General features: G+C 39.3%; 1 protein-coding gene across 1 annotated transcript in view; it reads right to left on the reverse strand.

Moving 5' to 3' along the window:
• Trhde (thyrotropin releasing hormone degrading enzyme) overlaps positions 1–21,982 on the reverse strand; it is a 438,539-nt gene that overhangs the window by 381,136 nt on the left and 35,421 nt on the right. The window lies entirely within an intron of this gene.

The raw sequence follows: 21,982 nt of genomic DNA on the forward strand, positions 1-21,982 counted from the left end.
GACAAGACAAAAATAACAGACAGAATTAAATGCGCAGGGAAATAAAAGCAGAGCAGATAACATAAAGCCATGGACATTATCTGTGCCATAATTGCATGCCTCAGTTATTAGATGCTTCAACAAAAGGCATGGATTTTTTTTTCTATGCCTCCCAGCAGCCTGTGCACAAAAGAACATCAGCCATTCAATTCAGCATGTCCAGACCAAAAAAAAAAAAAAAAGGCATCAATATCTGAGAAAAGAATATTCCATCCCAACATCCTCATAAAGTAACCTTTGTGTCATATAAAAACAGATGTTCACAATATCAAAACATTAAATAAGACAATAAACCATGATTCTTACATATCTCAATGAAAACTGACAGAATAATGTCAAATCATTACTTAGTAAAAGCATTTTACTAAAATCCAACATAATACAGTCCAGTTACTTAGCAAATCTGATAGTGTGATTAGTAAAAATGGATGGATGAGAGATAGACAACAGATGATAGATATAAATGCAGATGGCAAATAGATTCATAGATAGTAGATTATAGATAGATTATCAACAGACAGGTTGACAGATAATTATTATAAAATCAAAGAGAAGATAGATAATTGATCAAAAAGGTGATAGATACTGATAGATAATCATAAATGACTGATTTGTAGATAGCTAGTGGATAAATAGATTGTTAACAGAGTAGACAACTGGTAGATGATCATAGGATAGGTAATTGATTGATAGATGATAGCTACATAGATATGTAATTGACAGACAGATGATATATGATAAACAGAATATAGTAACATCATCTAAGAAAGTGTCTTAAGATAACATAATTTTCAGACATTTCTTACATACCACTTTTCCTTCACCAGGCATAGATTAACACCTGTTCATAACAGAGTATAAAGTTAAAAATCCCTGACAAGATTTTGGCATGAAAATAGTTTATGTTGACAATTAAAGCAAATCAAACTTCTGACAGTCAGCTAAGATAGACCTAGGTTTGACAATACATATGAAAGAGTAGAAGCCTTCCTCGTCCTGGAGAGTGAGTCCAAGGGAGCATCAGAGGACAAGGTCATGGGCACTCCTTCCTCATTTACACAGTAAACCCCTCTCATTGGGATGGGAAAGTGACCACGGCTACATCACTTGAGCACTCCCTTGTGCTGCATTCTTGTGTTATCAGCAGGATGCTCAACATTTCCATCTGGCCATGTCTGTCCTTAACTGTGTTTTTCTATTCTTGTATTCCCAGTCCTCAGTGATGACCTACCTCCCAGCTCACTTGTCCTACCCAGAATATTGGGCAGAGCATCCTAGAGCCTGCCCTTGCCTTAGCTCTCTGGGACTAAGCCTTCTCTCCATGTCTGTTCCTACCTTTCATCTGCCTCCCAGAGTCACCCTCCAAAGACTGCTCTGCCGTTTCCTTCCTCACCCATACCCCTTCATTCTAATAAATACCCTGAAAGAACAGCAATGATAGTAATAGTACCTATGAATTGAACCTCTACCAACACTAGTCACTGTTACATATATTTTAATACATTAATGCATTTTCTCATATTGTCCTCATAACCCTCTGAAATACTCACAATTTCTAATAATCAAGCACAAAATAAAATTATTTTTTTCTTTAGGTAGCACTTGGGTAGGACATAATGGAGACAGGATATGGGAAGGCTCTAGCTAAACTCAGACATAGAGTATCTAACCACTATCTAAGGGAACAACAGCCTCTGATAACAAGGAGTTCGGATGTCACTCATGGCTGGGCAGTGCTGTTCTCTTATTGGGACAGACAATCTCAGTGAGCAGCTACATTAGCCAACGTCCCCAGTAGTGACAAAACAAGGCCAATACCAAGACCTCTTTCTAATTTTATCTAAGCATTCACACAAACTCATTGCTTATTGTGCAAATGATAAAAATACCGACCGTCTTTTTTTCTTCTTGCTCCTTGGAGTTCCTGTGGCTTCTCTGACACCAAAAGGCTGAGACCTGCTCTGGCCAACCCCTTCCTTTAGATAAGATGTGTATACACAGCAGATCATGCACTTAACCCTGTTCTCTGATACATCCTAGTGTAGAGTGAGCCTAAACCCAGTAAGTCCCTTCTCATACCCTCTGACCAGAGGACATAATGTTGGACACTTCCTTCATCAAATCAAGCACTGAATCTAACTCAAGCCATTAACAATGCGTTGCTGGCAGCCTTTATCTGAAGGACATTAACAACTGGTTGGTTCTGCTAGTAATATGATTTTTCCTAAAGAAAACTTTGATTGCTACAAGTATCTTCTTGGAAAGTCCCACCTCCTTGAAAAAAAATCCAAGGACCTTGTGCTCTTGTCCGTGGATACTTCTTCCTTCTGCACCGCCACCCGGCCACACACCTCAGACATCTCACTTTAGCCCCATTCTCCTGACATTCCGCACCTTCACTCTTGCTCTCACTCTTCCTTGAGTCCACCCTACATGTTCCATCTAGTGACCTTCCCTACCACCCTCTGTATGTTGGCACCGGTATCTAGCGCTGCGTACCTCCAATCCTTACACATCTTGCTATTATGTTGATTGTGACCTTCCGAAATTTGTACTGAAAGTTAACCCTAATGCAAGAGTATTAACAAGTAGGCTATTTAGCAGGTGGTGGGTGCAGACCTCATAAATCACTTCTATGCCTGCATAAAAGAGTTTGAGAAAGCCTCCTTAGCTCTTTCAGTACTTCTAACCACATTAACACAACATTTGGCCTTCTACAGTGTGGAATGAAACCAGACGGTTGCCATCTTGGAAGAAGAAATTGAATCCCTACCCAGACACAGAACCTGCCCTGTACCTACAGTTTTGACTTCCAGCCACCAACCTCTTCTCATTTCTGAATTATCCAGTCTGGTATCTTGCTACAGTGGGAACAACAGAGTTAGATGCCTACACTGAAATTTTTATTCACCATCCCAAAATTCTCATTTAAGTTGCCTTCTTTGCCTGCTTAGATCTCCAGGCCCTATCTGAATACAAGCCCCAGGCAATCAACAATTAGCCTTAATAATCATCAAGGGGGTACAATAGAGAAATTGTGAATTTTAAATTGATCCCACTGTTTCCATGTTTTATAAAATAGGCAACTAAGTTTAACTTTCCATGAGGTGATCAGTTTCCCCACTTGAAAAATGGTTGAGTATACCATCACTCAAAGTTGTCATGAAAAATAAAAGTGTTACAGCATCTGTTGATTAGAATATGCTTAATAAGCGTAATATGCCAGGTCATGGAATACAATGCCTCTTAGAAACCCATCTTCATATTAAAAGGCTGCTACAACCTACTTTCTCCAGAATTTGGGGTATTACTAAGTACTAAACGCCCCTATATGAGTCGCCACAAGACTGGTAACTTATGCAGTCTGACCAAGAATTGAGTACAGCAGGAGCTGCTCAACCTCCTTAATGCTGCACCCCTTTAATGGTTGGTGACCCCCCCAAACATAAAATGATTGGTTTTGCTACTTCCTAACTATAACTCTGCTACTGCTGTGAATTGTAAGTATCGATATTTCTGCTGCAGAGGGGTGGAGACCCACAGGCTGAGACCCGCCGGACTGCAGGGAATCTTAGCTTTGTTAAGCAGGCAAATGGAGAGACCTAATACAGTGAAAACATGGAATTTCTTCACATGCGCTGACATGCGTGAGTTTTACAGACATGTTAGTGATGGAAATAAATCAAAAGCTCAGGAACTACATGAGAGTTTATTTAAGGTGTTGAAAGGGGGAGAGCGCTTTATCTGGGGAGAGACTTGAGCTCTGTGACAGGGAGAGGCCTGGAGGGGGACCCTGCTGGGTGCCAGTGGTGCTGGGGGGGCGGTTGATTTGAGTAGCAGCTTCTGCTCTATTTCTGCCTTGCCCCCCCCCCCCAAAGTCACTAGGAGAATAAGCATCTGAGCTGAGCACTTTTCTGGATGTATATTTTCGTATAAATGTTTCTTATTAGAAAAAGGATACTCACAAACATTACCCATACCCTGTGGAAGCTGCAAGTCTCCTATGATAGCTGCTCGTGGGTAATGCAGTTACTTTTAAAATGAGAGGGATGCAGCCACGTAAGTAACTACCCCCGAAGTCATATAACAAATCCATGACTCAGAACTAAAACCGGCAAGTGCTGATCTCCGGGCCAGGGGTCCCGATTTATGTGTATATAATGCCATTCCAAGTAAATACATCAGTGTCTTCTCAAGGAAGAGCTCCCTGGATTGGTGCACTCAGGAGCTGGAATAGAATATATTCAATGAAAAGCTGCTCGTTGGCCATATCCCAGCTATTACACGGCTGCTGGCAGAACATCCTTTGAATTTTCGAAAATTTGCAAATCAAGGCCAAGACTCAATCTGCAGCTGGAGCAACATATTTCTGCTTGAAATGCAATTTGGTTGCATTCCCCCTCCCCGCTAAATTACATATAAAGGTAGGAAATGTTGTATATGTCTTTAAAGTAGCCGTCATCCCAAGGCCATGCAATGCAATTAAAATACTGCGGAAGATCAGGCAACACAGCGATAATGTCGTGCTACCAACCCCCCTCTTACTTCCAGACTCAGGCTGCTCAAAGCAATGCAAGGAAGACAGACAGGGCAGAGGCAAGCTGACCTCCCTAGGAAGAGGATGCAAGACTGAACCAAAAGGAAGTAGGGACACCCCACCCCCCACCCCACCACCCCCACAGCAGCAGCAGCCAACAGTAGTCTTGTAGTCCTGGGACCAGCCGCATTTTCCACTATAGTACCACTGCAGATCAGTTGTTTCCAGGAAGGAGCCTTTGATTTGCAGATCAGCTCAGGTACAAAGAGAAAGTGCATGCCATAACTTCGGGTGTCTAAGTGTGCTGCAGCGTTTTTACTGTCTTAAATGTTTAGACTGCAGGAAGGGGCACCAGCTATGCATAGCTACGTTCTGATTAAAATGCACAAGAAATCATGAGTTATGGCACAGATGGCTGCTTGAAAAAAATCGTAAGTAGGTATGGACTTTACAAAATTAAAACTTCTTGTTCCATAAAATATTACCATCTCAAGGACCTTACATAAGATATGTTTGTTCTTTTTTAACTGCAAAAATATATAATAATAATAATAATAATAATAATAATAATAATAATAATAACAGAAAGCAGCTCTTAACCTAGCACATTCAGACATTCAGATACTTTCTATTGTCAACAAAGTCTAAGGTAAACATTTGTCTACCTCACATAAATTATGCAAATGAAAGGCCTCCTGGCAAGGCCTTCAAACAAATAGGTATTTTTGCATAAAGAACACAGTTGCCCTGTAAATGGTAAAAAAAATAAAAATAAAAAAATGGATTTTTTTTAAAGCTAAGAGTGAAATCCTAAATAAACTATAAGATACCATTTTTAAGTAAGTTGATCTGCCAAATAAAACTGAATTTTAGGTAGCATCTAACTAATCTGATCAATTTGCATAGAAGTCATGAATTATATTAGCAAGTATGTATGGTTCCTAGACACAAGCATATCACTCAAGATCCACCTGAAGCCTAGTGTGCAGTGTTCTTCAAAGACTTTTGTTAAATACAGGATTTCTAGAGTCTTGAGTCTTGACTTTCAACATTTAATCAACAGAACAAACTCTCACATTTAATGTTAAAAAAAAGAAATAAAGAATGAAAAGAAGGAAGAAAAGGAAGGAAGAAGAGGAGAAAGAACAAGATGCCAAGGTCAGACACAGAAATCAGTCACTAAGCTTCCCCACTTAGTGAAACTCAGATTTCTGTTTGCACATGCTCCAATTAGGTATGGACTTCTGCAATTCTTTGTGGGACTGCAGGGGTTGAACCACAGAATCCCAAAATGCATCTATGTCAGGTACATTTTCCTTCAGTGAAATTCCAAGTTCTACAAGTAAAATTATTTTCACATTCATACATTGTATCTAGAGTGTATAGCACGGTGCTTCTCACCCTTCCTAATGCTGAGACCCTTTAATACAGCTCCTCATGTTGTGGTGAACCCCAAACAGAAAGTTATTTTTGTTGCTACTTTGTGCTACTGTTATAAGTCATAATGTAAATATCTGTGCTTTCCAATGTCTGAGGCTACTCCTGCGAAAGGATCCTTCGGCTCCCAAAGGGGTCTTAACCCACAGGTGCAGAACCACTGCTCTAAAGGCTTATGTCGCAAGGTAAGACTATAGTGGAAGCAAAGAACAAAATTGAATTAAGACAGACAAAAGCTCATGGAGAACCAGAGGGGTCAAAAGAGACTCTCACAAATTAAAAAAGACTGAAGAAGAGGTTTACTTAAGACTCTTTAAAAATTAGACAGTGTTTCTTCACATACATTGACGGATTCTGGGGCAACAGAGGAGGCGAGAGCAGCAAGAGGGGTGGAGGGCGAGCCCACTGCTTTAGCGTCTATTACACAGTCTTGAACCAAATACTTTGCATTACCTAAAAGCTGACCTTTACCTCAGTTTTTAAGTGGAATGACCTTATGAAATTCACAGAATTATGACCTTCATGAAATTTTATTAATGTTTGAAAAAATAATAATGAAATCTGGTAAATGCAGCCTACTGGAAAGTGTGTTCATCTCCTCTGCGGTGAGTAACAGGAAATATTTGTAGACTACCAATATTGCCTTTTTAACACCCACCACAGTGTTACATAATAACCAAAGCATCATTTGCTGTGCTATTTATTATTTTTTGTTATTTTTAAAACAATGGCTGAGTGCTCTTGGACCATAATTAATAGCAGGCTGGAGAAGGGCTGGTCATTACTTTACAGGAAATGTCTGACCTAAAGGTCATCATATTTATTATAAAGTGTTCTAACCTCCTAAATATAGAAAATGAAAAGTGATTCCTGTTATTTGCTAGACAATTGTACATAATCATAAGGTTGATATTCCGTGAGCCATATCAATACATTTACCAGAAGATAAATGGAGCATTAGTGATGACCCTGGAAGCTTGTCACACAGAGAAGCAGGCAGCAGTGTAAGCGATAAGGCAGGTGAGCACAGGGGCTATAGCTTTGAACGCTGGCCTGATCTCACTAGTTATAAGACCCTGTACAAGCCCTTGCTCAGAAATGGCAACAGGAATACTTGCTTATTGTCATTCTTGTACGGTTTAAGCAAGATCTGAATCTCACATGTGGTCCACTGAGCTGTGTATCAGTCCCGTCTATGCTAATGCTAAGGTCCAGACACTAAAATGAACAAAGAGTCCTGACTATGAAAGGAAGGGAAAAATGACTTTAAGGAAAGGAGCCTGTCTGAATGGGAGTAACCATGTGATTGGAAGCTACCACAGATGAAAGTGAAATGAGTTTCATTTGCTTTCATAAGTTATGGGAAGCATTTGCCTTGCTCCTCAATTTGTCATTTGCAGATAATGTTGTTTTCTTCAGTTTCTGTATTGCTCAAGATCTACTTGAATGTACTGACTCGTCTAAGGTGCTCCAAATTGGATGATGTGATGGATGAAATGGAATTAATGCTCTTATTATTGTCATTCTTATCATATGGATTAACTGAGCTTCCCACTGGCCGTGGGTGAAGTCAGTATTCCATTAAAGTATCATTACCTTGACAGTCAGCAATGCTTTCAGAGTGGCAAGTGAGAAAGATAGTCTCTTACTTTTGCCAGGTTTTCAGTCATATTCATACACTGAATCCATCTACAAAGACCACAGCACTTGCTTTGGGTTCCCTAAGTGTGGGCTTATTAGCACTGTCTTCATTCAGCTGCCCAAGGCCACCACAAGTGCGGATGCATTCATGAGTTCACACATTCATACGCGGAAACATGAAGAACAAATCTGATGTCATTAGTGATGAAATCTAGCAATGAATTTCTAAAAGTTACTTTTAAACAAATAGCTCATTGCGTAATAGCATTTAGGGAGAGACAAAATAAGAAAGAATATAGATTAGTAGTTGTCTAAGGCTAGGAATCCTGAAGAAAGTTGATCACTAAAATTATGAAGGAACATTTTGAAATAATTGAAATGTTTTCTATGTTCACTGGGGTGATAGTTCATGAACATATATATGCCTAAACCTGTGCAACTATATACCTAAATAGAATGAATAACATTCATAAAACAGACATATCAACAGTTAGAATTTAATTTTCAAAAAACTTGACTAATTGGAAAAGGCAAAAATAGAGAGACTCCAATTGAGAATAACAAATGCTATAATTTTTCTATAATAATGCTTCATGAAGCTAAAATGCCTAGTCATGAAAAATCTTTTAAAGGAACTTGCAACATTCTGTACATGAATAAATTCTTTGGCTCAATAGTGTAGGAGGTCAAGTCAGCTGAAATTGGTATTGATTATAAACCATCCAAATTTAACCCTACATGTGAAGGCAAAGGAAGGAAAGGAAGTCACAAGGAAAACAAAACTTTCATTTTAATCGTGAGTTAAAATAGCTGTGGTTTTGACAATAATGTTTTTCTTCAGCGCTTCAGGTTAACAATATACTTACATAAATATGTAAGCAAAATTATTGCTTTAAAAAAATCCTAAATATTTCCAGTCCTTCATGTTGATCTAAGTTTGTGAGAACATTTTGAATGTCAGAGCATTTCCACATTCATTACTTTGTGTAACTTCCCTGTGAGGTGGATGTAATTATTCCATTATTTTATGCGGTAACATGGCCATTCAAAGATACAGAGCACTTTTACTACACTATCCCCTTCAACTGTCATTATTAGATGTGCAGACAAAGTTATTAAACCTGTTTTACAGATAGAGTAATTGAAAAGCAATCGGCAAAAGCTGAAATGGTTTGCTAAGAGTTACAGAGCCTGACTCTAAAATGGAATGTGAATCTTAAACTCAGACTTTGATACTATTGTAAATAATAGCTAGACTTAACTATCAATATCTACTAAAGCATTTAATTCCTACAACACACCATGAGGTGAGTACTATTATTTTCCTCCTTTAACAGGTAAGGAAACAGAGGTTAGTGGAGAGGAGGGAAAACCAACCCACCCACAAAAATTTCAACCCAAAATATACCCTGCCTATGAGATGTGCAGGGATAAAGATAAAACAGAAATTGAGGGAATGTCCAATCAATGCCTGGCCCAACCTGAGACCCATGGCAGAGAGTAAACTCCTGACACTATTAATGATACTCTGCCATGCTTGCAGACAGGAGCCCAGAATCACTGCTTACTGAGAGGTTCCATCCAGCAGCTGATGGCAACAGATGCAGAGACCCACATCCAAACATTGGGTGGAGTGGAGGGAGTCTTGTGGAATAGTGAGGGAAAGGATAAAAAGAGGGGGCAGGAGGTTCACAAGAAAACCAAAAGAGCCAACTAACCAGGGCCCAGGGTCACTAACGGAAACTGGAGCACAAACCAAGGGGTGGTTATGGAGACTGAAGCACAAACCAAGGACCATGCATGGCCTGGACCTAGGCCTCCTATACAGATGTAGCTGCCAAGTAGCTTGATCTTCATGTTGGTCCCCTAGTAAGGGGAACAAGGGCAGGGTGGGGGGGCCTGACGTGGACTCTGTTATCTGCTTTTCAATCACTGCTCCCTGGTAGGCCTGCCTTGCCAGGCCACAGGGGAAGAGGACGGACTCAGTCTTGATGCAACGTGATGTGCTTGGAAGGGTTGGTGGGAAGTGGGCTCCGCTCTTTTTTTTTTTTTTTTTTTTTAATTAATTTATTCTTGTTACATCTCAATGTTTATCCCATCCCTTGTATCCTCCCATTCCTCCCCCCCCCATTTTCCCATTATTCCCCTCCCCTATGACTGTTCCTGAGGAGTAGAAAAGGAGGAATGGGGGAAGAGGGAGAGATGGTAGGACTGGGAGGAGAGGATGGAGGAGGCTATGAATGGGATGTAAAGTGAATAAATAAACAAACAAACAAATACATACATGCATACATACAGCAAAAGAAGGGAAGGAGGGAAGGAAGGAAGGAAGGAGGAAGGAAGGAAGGAAGGAAGGAAGGAAGGAAGGAAGGAAGGAAGGAAAAGAAGCAGCCCAGAGTGTCAATGCAGGCACTTAATCACAACTCTCAACAGATGAACTTTTCTTGCATTTGACTAAGGAATGTGAACCATAAAACAAACAAACAAACATGGACTGCTTAGCTGTCTCTGAGCACACCAATGGACCTGTGTGGCAGAGCCTGCCATCCCTTCATCTTGAACCAGCACTGTGGTTTGTCTTCTGCATCCAGTATAATCCTTCAGTAGTTCTCTTACCCTCCTCTCATGTCCTTTCCTCATCCCTTGTCACTCATCTTTCTAGTTGCTTTATAATTCCCCTTCTATACTGGTTTTACGAGCACTCATGCACATGCTAAAATCTTTTGTCAGTTTCAAAAAAACCCTCTTAACTTAAATTTGACTACCTCTATTTCTTGCACATATTCTGACAGAAGAGAGGTCCACCATCTCCCTCCTTTCAAACAGAAGCATTTATCTTCTACTAGGGGAAAAAAGGGACTTGGCAAAATTATACAAAATGCAGTAGTTGCCTGGGACTAAAGATAAAGGGAGGGGGCATAGGCAACTTTGGGGTGATAGAAATAGTCTCCATCTTAATTATAGTGGTGATTTCCTATCTGTCAAAACTCAGTGACTTGAACATTTTAAAAGGGCACCAATTACTGCACATAAATTACACCTCAATAAAGTTGATTAAAAAATAAACTCAATATGACAAGAATTCTAACATTTTTAAGAGAACAAAGAAAGTAAGTAAAAGAAAGTATGCTGGAGTTATTAAAAGGTGAAATATGCTTCCTTATACATCTAGACATTGAAATGAAATATGTTTCTCCTCAATCAAGTCAGAAAGGAAATAATATTCAATTAGAGAAAAAATTGGTACAGTCGTTCAATAAAGGATATATCACTTCATCTTTAAAGATGAGATTTTAGGTGATGGACATCTTTGAAGAATGCAGAAATAGTATTTAATTGGCTATTTCATATATTGTCTTCTATTTAAAAATGAGTATATAGTGCTTATTACTCAATAAAGCCTTTCTATAGCTACTACTACACACTGAATTGGGATTGCTACTGTCTGACAATATAACACATCACAGGGATAGATGTGGTCTGACCAAAAAAAAAGATGGTCTTTCACATGCCAGGTCCTTTATCTATGTAATCTCATTTTGTCTAGCATGCATACTAAAAGCTTCTTAGACACAATGAGATTGCTTGTTTGAAGTGGTTACTTAACACAGCTAATACATAGCGAAACCAGAATGAGCTGCAGGACCTGTCAATCCTTAACACCTATCCTCTGAGCCACTGATATCAAGGAGCAGATTGTCCAAAAGCCCATTAAATCATTTCTGACAGATGCCAATTATCTGAAGAAGCCACTGGCAAATGCTGGGTCATAGGCAATCTGTACTTACAGTCTCCAATGTGTGAATGGAGTACCAATAGACTCTTAAGACAAGGGTGGAAATAAATCTACCTCTGTCATGCATCAGGCAGGAGTCAGTGCTGACTTGCTTTGTGAAGCCAACCTGGATTCTCTCCTGGTTCTCCCCCTTTTATAACGGCCCAAATCATGAGAAAAACCACAAGAAGCCAAAGGTGTGAATTCTATTCTTCTGGCAATAATTAGTTGAATTCCAAATGTTCTTCATAGTCTTATGTGGAAAAGTAAGGGATGACAGATACCCAACTTTTAATAAAAACTGCATTTCATAGGTGTACAGAATGTGTGTTACTGCAAACTACATTCTCAAAAGCTCAATTAAGTCTTTGTTGAATACAGTCACTTAGTATTGCCAATTTAGACAATGGAGAGATTTAAGTTTTAGCTTCAGCTCAGCCCATTTAGAACTGTTTTCTGACAGCAATGAGCAACTAGTTTAGCTATTCTCTATATAACCTCAAAATCATAGATATCATATTAGCATAAAACAAAATGAGAGCGTTCCTTGAGTTTTCTCATTTTCTCACAATCATATATTTCCTGAATCCTAGCATCTCTACCTTCAAACTATATTCCAAACCCCACTACTTCTCCACACCCCACTGTCTACACTTTGCAGTAACTTCTTAACTTATCTATCTGCCATCATCCTTGCCTTCACACTAGTTTATTTGGAGCCTGAAAAAAAGAGACCTTTCAGAAATAAAAATCTGAAGCATTACAATCCTTCTCATAGGACTCAAATTAAAAACAAAAGATGACATCATCACCATTAAGGTCTATTCTGAAAATAAACACACATATATATGCATATGCATTTGAAAGCATCATCTACCATCCTCCTCCTTGCCCCATGGTACTTCTGGCAATACCTTTAATACTGCACTTTTCTGCCTAGACATCTTGGTTCTGACTGTTTCCTCTACCTGAAAACTGCTTGCTCAAACATATCCCATGACTAACTCACTGTGTCCCAGCTTGGCTCAAATGCTCATTTTGAGTAAGTGCCCAGAACATGTAAAGCTTAAGTATTTGTTGAGTGAATCACATTGCACAACCAACAGAGAGATACGACTTGAATGTACACAAGAATGGGTGTGCTTCCAGAATACTCTGGAAGGTGCTCTACTAAAGCACCTAGAGCTGCATCCTCTAATACTGTTGTCAGTTCATTCAGTGTTAGGTCAAAATAAACAATAAATTAAACCAAAACCCTGCGGAATTGACTAGTGGGAAGTGTATGTCATAAATTATTTCTACCCTCCTTGACTCAATGGTGTCTCTACTATGCACGTGTTCAAAAAGCACTTAATAGCCTGCAATATACATAGAGCTTACACTTAGTCTGTAATTACTTTTTGACATGGAATCAAACACTGATGGGAAAATTAATGAATATTATTATCTAGCTTGTTCTCGCTGAAAACTACAAGTATAGAAAAAAATTCACAAGGAATAAGATGAGTCCAAATCCTTGCTTCATCCATAAAATATTATATTAAGTCTTCTAATTTCAAGTTTTTAAAAAAAGGACTAAAACTGTCTCAGCTGGAGCCCCACCATCAGAACACACTCATCCATGGAGCCAGAGGGGAATAAAGTAGATGGCAGGAAAATTCAAGCTATATGAAACCATGTGTGAAGACTAGTGTGTGTCTCTTGTTATAAACCCCACAAGCTGAGGAACAAGTCAAGTGATTAAATGGCAATAGTAGCAAAGACAGATGAAGGTAGGCCACACACCAGAAATGCCAGAGAGTCTCCTAGTACTTGGAGTGGAGGTGGGTAAGGCACGTAATACATCCATGGATGAGGAAAAGAAAAGATCAGCAGGCACAGAGTAAGGGAAATCAATAAAAATTACCTGCAAAAAAATGATCTACTTTTGTATAATTATACCTACTTATTTAGGTAAATCTTTCATCTTGAGCAGTATCTGTTAGGGCTCCTTTTTTTTTTTTTTTTTTTTTTTTTTTTTTTTTTTAACCTGATTTGGAAATTCTTTGCTCCTATATATTACACAGAAAGAAGTATTCTTTCTCTAGTTGCTGACAGTTCTTGATACAACTGTCCTCACACAATTACAGTGAGCTCCACTGAATATATTAGGGACTATTACTAAGAAGGCAAATACTTTTTGTAGCCAAAATTTCTTCTAGATTCATAGTCAGCACTAGGTGGTTCATTGTTGGACTTGCCAGTAATTCTGATTTCTGGCTATAAAGTTTATTTGTGGAAGTCAAACCCTGTGTAGTAGCATCTTCTGTCTTCACCTGGTTTTACTTGTCTGTTATTACCTGCCTCAGAGTCCTCCCATGGTGTTCAGTCACTCATTCTTAAGGAAAGATTAAAAAGTTGAAATGACTCAACCTAATCTCTAGAGTAGCATTCATTCTTTTTTACTGATGTCAATTGAATAGCTATGACGTTGACGTTGCTATTGTTTTGACAATATTTGGGAGTGTGTGAGTCTGTGTGTATGGACGTAGGGTGATCTAATATTCATGCAACCATTTTTGAGATAAATGGCTTTTATACTTGTTGGAATTTACTTGGATCACTATGGTTTTCTTTGGAAGGAGGGGGAAGTACTCTAACCCAAAATCCAATCCACCTTCCTTTTCTCTCCTTTCCTTCCCTCCCTACTTTCCTCCTTCTCTCTACCCCCTCTCCCTTCCCTCTTCCATTCTCTTTAAATAATTATCTAAACACAAGATAAAATAACAGACACATGGGACAATATCACTGATTTATGCTTATCATCCTCAGTCTCATACAATCTATTCAGAGGGAAAAAATACCTCCCTTAAGAAATGAGTGTGCTGTTGATTGCTTATTATATGAAAGACTTAGAGAAATGGATGCTATCAACCAGCTCTTAACACACCTCTTGTGTAGACTCTGACTCAGTGACTCTGTGAGTCAAGCTTACAGAAAGATGAGATAGGAATGATGCCCTCAGAACCACCTAAAAATGCCTGTTGCTAACATTCCTCTTGCTCGTTTTGATTAGAAATACATGCTTCAACAACTTCTGAGAAATGGCCATTTGACTGTCATCTCACAATGAAAAATAAGTTTAACTGTATATGCTTCTCCTTGATTCACAAATGAGCTATCATGAAGAAAGGCTGGCATAGTCATAGAAATCCAAACAGATTTTCTGTGAATCATGATCTATCAAGATAAGTCTAACTCACAAATTTGATTACCATGTGAGCAAGTCTTTGGATTTCTGGTCATTGTAAACTCAAAATATTGGCAACGTCACTTTCTCCAGCTTCTTCAGACTATGATGGCCTCTCCTTTCCCCACTTAGAGCCAAGTAAACAAAGAATCCTTTAAGTTTAAAATATAGAAGAGTAAAATTGGGGACTCCAAGATGGTGGTGAGCAGTGTGGACAGTGTTTAGAAGCTCCAGTAAACGATTCAGGGAATTGCACAGAATTCTTAACCAGGAAAACCAAGCTCCCCACCCCACTACAGTGGGAGTACTCCACAGTTTGAAAGGACCAAAATACAGAAAACCTGCATACCCCTGCACTCGAGAGGAGTGCGAACATTCTCGGACCAGAGAGGCAGCAGTGGTGGCTGAGGTTTGTAGCTTGGAACCGTCTGGTAGAGGCAATTGGTGTGGTGACCAGTGGGAATTGCTGTGTGAGAGGGGACTCAGTGCAAAATTTGGGCCCTGAGATCCTACCTGAGCTCAGTGTGCGGTTTAGGCCCAGAAACAAGTTGGATTCGGCACTTGGTTTGAGCCCTGGGACCCTAGCTCAACTTGGTGTGCAGTTCAGGCTCTGAGACTCTAGCTGAGCTCTGAGTACTGTTTGGGCCCCTTAACCCTGACTGAGCTCTGCATGCAGCTTGGGCCCCAAGACCCTGAATGAGCTTGGTGCATGGTTTGGGCCCAGAGACCCTCACTGAGCTTGGCGAGAGGTTTGGGCCCCAGACTCTGACTGAGCTCTGCATGTGGCTTGGGTCCTGAGACCCAAACTGGACTTGGCACGTAGTTTGGGCACTGAGACCCTAATGGAGCTCAGTACACAGTTTGGGCCCAGAGACCCTAGCTGGACTCGGTAAGCGGTTTAGGCCCATGACCCTGGTTGGTCTCAGTGCTAACTGGACTAAGCATACGGGTTGAGCTCTGAGACCCATTTGGGTCCAGAAACGTGAAATGGACTCAACACTCAGTATGTGTGCAGTTTAGGCCCCCCGTGACACTAACTTGTACTCTGTGAGTTGTCTGCATCCCGAAATGCTTCCAGGAACCACAGACCAGTGGAACATCAGAGCTCCAGGACTAAGGAAATCTCAGGGAGACAGGGAGTAGAGTGGCCATCAGACCCCTTCCATCCAACCTGCATCAGTCCCCAGAGAGCTCTGGTACCACGAGGGGACCCAGAAGGCGGTGGACACTTTAGACTGACCCAGCACACATTCTGAGTTACAGGACGATTCCAGGACCCATAGTCAGGGGAGCTGGGAATCACTGGCTGTGAGAGACCCAACTACAGGGTTGGTCTCCTGCAATCCAGACCAGTGAAGCATCAGAGCTTCTGGCTTAGGGAAATTGTGAGAATACAGGTGAATCTATCCTCAGACCACCTATACCCAACTCCAGAAGCTACCTTCCAAAAACAGACACAGCAAGATGACTAAAGGACAGCATAAAATTATACAAAAATAATGATAATAAAATGGTATCGCCAGATCCCAGCTAGCCCAAAGAAATCAACCCAAAGTAATCAAACACAATGAAAACACAAGAAAATGACCTCAAATCCTTAGTAATGAGGATGATAATGGAGGAAACAAACAAACTGTAATCAAATGCAGGAAAACGCACCCAAACAGGTTGAAGACATTAAAGAGGCATATAAAGAGGCACTGGAAATTTTCAGGAAAATACAAACAACCAGATGAAGGAAATCAATAAAACTTTTCAAGCTCTGAAGGCCTATAAAGAGGCAACAGAGGAATATATAAACAATCAGAGGAAAGAAATCAATAAAACAGTTCAAGATCTGAAGATGAAAATGGATTCAATGATAAACACACAGACAGAAGAAAATGGGAATGTGAGAGTTCAGAGAGAGAGGTGAGCAACCCAGAGGTGAGCTTTTCTAACAGAATCCAAGAGACAGGAATGAATCTAAGGTCTAGAAGATAAAATCATAGATCTTGAAGCAACCATTAAATAAAATGCTAAATCTGGAAAAATCCTGACACAAAACATCCAAGAAATCAAGGACACCATGAAAAGAAGAAATCTGAGGATAATACTCATTGAGGAAAGAGAAGATGCCTGACTACAAGGCCCTGAAAGTATTCTCAACAAAATCATAGAAGTTCTCCAATCTAAAGAAGGAGATGCCTACAAATATACAAGAGGCCTAAAGAATGCCAAATAGAATGGACCAGAAAAGAAAAACTTCCCGTCAAATAATAATCAAAACACAAAATATACAGAACAAAGAAAAATACTAAAAGATGCAAGGGAAAAGGGCCAAATAACATTTAATGGTAAACCTATCAGAATTACACCCGACTTCTCAGCAGAGAATGACCTGAAGGGCCTGGACAGAGATCCTGCAAACCCTAAAAGACCACAGATACCAGGCCAGACTACTTTACCCAGCAAAACTATCAATAACCATTGACAGAGAAAACAAAATATTCCATGACAAAAACAATTCAAACAGTACCTATCCACAAATCCAGCTTTAAAGAAGTTACTAAAAGAAAACTTTACCCTAAAGAGACAAGCTACAACCAAAACTACATAGGAAATAGATAACTACACCAACACAAAAACACAATCACATAAACTCTCTACTGGAACCAATATCAAAATTAAGACTCTTAACAGTCACTGGTCATTAATATCTCTCAGCATCAATGGTCTCAATTCTCCAATAAATGACACAGACTAACTGAATAGATGCATAAACAAGATCCGACATTCTTCTGCATTCAAGAAACACATCTCTGCCAAAAGGTTAGAAATTACCTCAGGGTAAAAGGCTGGAAAAAATATTCTAAGCAAATTGTCACAAGAACCAAGATGGTGTAGCCATTTTAATATCAAACAAAATAGACTTTCAACCAAAATTAATCAAAAGGAATGAGGAAGGACACTTCATATTCATCAAAGGTAAAGTAACCAAGATGACATCACAATTCTGAACATCTATGCTCCCAATACAAGGGCAACTATGTTTGTAAAAGATCTATTAATGAAGCTTAAACCATACATTGATCCTCACATTATAATAATGGGAGACTTCAATGAAACAGAAACTAAGCTGAGAAATAACATCATTCACCAATGCCATGAAACAGATATCTACAGAACTTTTCACCCAAACAAAAAAGAATATACCTTCTTCTCTGCGCCCCATGGAACCTTCTCCAAAATTGATCACATCGTAGGTCACAAAGCAAGCCTCAACAGACACAAGAGGATTTAAATAATACGTTGTATCCTATCAGATCATCATGGTCTTAGGCTGCACTTCAACAACAACAGAAATGACAAAAAGCCTACACATACATGGAAACTAAACAACTCTCTGCTAAATGACACCTGGGTCAGGGAAGAAATTGAAGACCTCCTGAAATTCAATGAAAATGAAATAACAACATATCCAAATTTGTGGAATACACTGAAAGCAGTGCTAAGAGGAAAATTCATAGCACTAAGTGCCTTTAAAAAAAAAAATTGGAAACATCCCACATAAGCAACTTAATGACACAGCTGGAAGCCCTAGGAAAAAAAGAAGAAGAAACTCCCAAGAGGAGTAGATGTCTGGAAATAATCAAACTCAGGGCTGAAATTAACAAATTAGAAACTAAGAAAATAGTCCAAAGAATCAACAAAACCAAGAGCTGGTTCTTTGAGAAAATCAACAGGATAGACAAACTGTTAGCCGAACTAACTAAAAAGCAGAGACAGTATCCAAATCAACAAAATCAGAAATAAAAAGGGAGACATAACAACAGACACTGAAGAAATACAAAGAATCATAAGACCCTACTTCGAAGGCATATATGGCACAAAATTTGTAAATCTAAGGGAAATGGACAATTTTCTTGATTAATTCCACTTACCAAAATTGTGTGAAGAACTGATAAACAAGCTAAATAGTCTTATTTCCCCTAAAGAAATAGAAGCAATCATCGATGGTCTCCCAACCAAAAAAAGCCCTGGGCCAGATGGTTTCAGTGCAGAATTTTACCAGACCTTCAAGGGTGAGCTAATACCGATACTCTTCAAATAACTCCAAAAGATAGAAATGGATGGAACATTACCAAATTCATTCCATGAGGCCATAGTCTCATTGATACCTAAACCTCAAAAAGACTCAACAAAGAAAGAATTTCAGACCAATTTCTCTTATGAACATTGATGCAAAAATACTTAATAAAATACTCGCAAAACAAATACAAGAACACATCAAAGATATCATTCACCACAACCAGGTAGGCTTCATTCCAGGCATGCAGGGATGGTTTAATATATGGAAATCCATCAATGTAATCCACCATATAAAACAAACTGAAAGAAAAAAACCACATGATCATCTCTTTAGATGCAGAGAAAGCATTTGATAAAATCCAACACCCATTCATGTTTAAAGTTTTAGAGAGATCGGGGATACAAGGCACTTTCCTCAACATAATAAAGGATATATACAGCAAGGCAATAGCCAAAATCAAAGTAAATGGTGAGATACTCAAGGAAATTCCTCTAAAATCGGGAACCAGGCAAGGCTGCCCACTCTCTCCATATCTCTTCAATATAGTACTGGAAGTTCTAGCCAGAGCAATAAGACAACAAAAGGAGATCAAGGGTATCCAAATGGTAAAGGAGGAAGTCAAATTATCCCTATTTGCAGATGATATGATAGTGTACATAAGTGACCCTCAAAATTCCACCAGAGAACTCCTACAGCTGATAAACACCTTCAGCAAATTGGCTGGATACAAAATTAACTCAAAAAAGTTAGTAGCCTTCCTATATACAAATGACTATCATGCAGAGGAATAAATTAGGAAAACTATACCCTTCATGTTAGCAACAAGCAATATAAAATATCTAGGAGTTACTCTAACCAAGCAAGTGAAGGACTTGTTTGAAAAAAATTTTCAAAACTCTGAAGAGATTGAAGATGGCATGAGAAGATGGAATGATCTCCCTTGTTCGTGGATTGGGAGGATTAACATAGTAAAAATGGGCATCTTACTAAAAGCAATTTACAGACTCAATGCAAACCCTATCAAAATACCTATACAATTTTTTAAAGACATTGAAAGTTCAATTCTGTACTTCATATGGAAAAACAAAAAACCTAAATAGCTAAAGCAATCCTGTACAATGAAAGATCCTCTGGAGGAATCTCCATACCTGATCTCAAGCTGTAATATAAAGCAACAGTAATTAAAACAGCATGGTACTGGCACAGCAATAGGCTGGTTGATCAATGGAATCAATTCAAAGACCCAGAAATGAGTCTACACACATATGGTCACTTGATTTTTGACAAAGAAGCCAAATTTATTCAATGGAAAAAAGATAGCATTTTCAACAAATGGTGCTGATCTAACTGGATGTCTACATGTCAAAAAAAATATGCAATTAGACCCCTACATATCACCATGCACAAAACTCAAGTCCAAGTGGATCAAAGACCTCAACAGAAAAACAGAGACACTAAATCAGAAGAAAAAGTGGGGAAGAGCCTGGAACATAATGGCACAGGAGTCAACTTCCTGAACAGAATACCAACAGCCCAGGCCTTAAGGTCAACAATTAATAAATGGGACCTCATGAGGCTAAGAAGCTTCTGTAAGGCAGGAGACATTGTCAACAGAACAAAGCCACAGCCTACAAACTGGGAAAAGTTCCTCACCAATTCTGCATCTGACAAAAGTCTTATTTCCAAAATATATAAAGAAGTCAAGAAATTAAACACCACCAAATCAAATAACCCAATTGAGAAATGGGGCCCAAAACTACACAGAGAATTCTCAACAGAGGAATATCGAATGGCTGAGAAACACTTAAAGAAATTTTCAACATCTATAGTCATTGGGGAAATTCAAATCAAAACAACTCTGAGATGCTATCTTACACCCATCAGAGTGGCTAAGATCAAAAATTCAAGTGACGCCACATGCTGGCAAGGACGTGGAGAAAGAGGAGCACTCCTTTATTTCTAGTGGGAATGTAAACTAGTACAACCACTTTGCAAATCTATCTGGCTCTTGGAAATCTGGGAATAGGGCTACCTTAAGACCCAGCTATTCCACACCTTGGATATACCCAGAAGATACTCCAGCACACAACAAGGACATATGCTAACCCATGTTCATAGCAGCCTTATTCATAATAGCCAGAACATAGAAACAGCCTAAGTGTCCCTTGGTAGAAGAATGGATAGAGCAACTATGGAATACTACTCAGCTATTAAAAACAAGGAATTCCCAAAATTTGTGGACAAATGGACTGAACCAGAAATGATCATAATGAGTGAATTAACCCAGAAGCAGAAAGAGTCAAATGGTATATACTCACTTATATCTGGACACTAGCCCAAAAGGCATTTCCCATGAAAGTCTTCACTTACCAGGAAAGTGGGACAGGGGGAGGACATTCTATTCGAACTATAGGTGAGAAAAGGATGGGAGAATGAGGAAATAGAAGGATCTAGAGGGTCCTAGAACCCTATAAGAAGAACATTATGATAGGTCAATCTGGGCCCAGCGGTCCTGTTCAAACTATGGCACCAGCCAAGGACAATACATGAAATAAACTTCTACCCCTTACTCAGATCTAGCCAATGGACAGGACATTCTCCACAGCTGAGTGAATAGTGGAGACTGACTTTCTTTTATTATTATTATTATTATTATTATTATTATTATTATTATTATTATTATTATTATTAATTTATTCTTGTTACATCTCAATGTTTTTCCCATCCCTTATACCCTCCCATTCTTCCCTCCCTCCCATTTTCCCCTTATTCCCCTCCCCTATGACTGTTCCTGAGGGGGATTACCTCTCCCTGTATATGCTCATAGGATATCAAGTCTCTTCTTGGCAACCTGCTGTCCTTCCTCTGAGTGCCACCAGGTCTCCCCCTCCAGGGGACATGGTCAAATGTGAGGCACCAGAGTACCTGAGAAAGTCATTTCCCACTCTCCACTCAACTGTGGAGAATGTTCTGACCATTGGCTAGATCTGGGTAGGGGCTTAAAGTTTACCGCCTGTATTGTCCTTGGCTGGTACCTTAGTTTGAGCGGGACCCCTGGGCCCAAATCTGCCTATCATAATGTTCTACTTGTAGGTTTCGAGGACCCTCTGGATCCTTCTACTTTGCTATTCTCTCATGCTTCTCTAATTTAGAGTCCAAATAGGATGTCCTCCCCTCTGTCCCAGTTTCCTGGTAAGTGGTCTCATATCCAAAATATATAAAGAACTCAAGAAGCTAAACACCACCAAACCA

Source organism: Acomys russatus, chromosome 31 (assembly GCF_903995435.1).
Source record: "Acomys russatus chromosome 31, mAcoRus1.1, whole genome shotgun sequence".
NCBI lineage: Eukaryota > Metazoa > Chordata > Mammalia > Rodentia > Muridae > Acomys > Acomys russatus.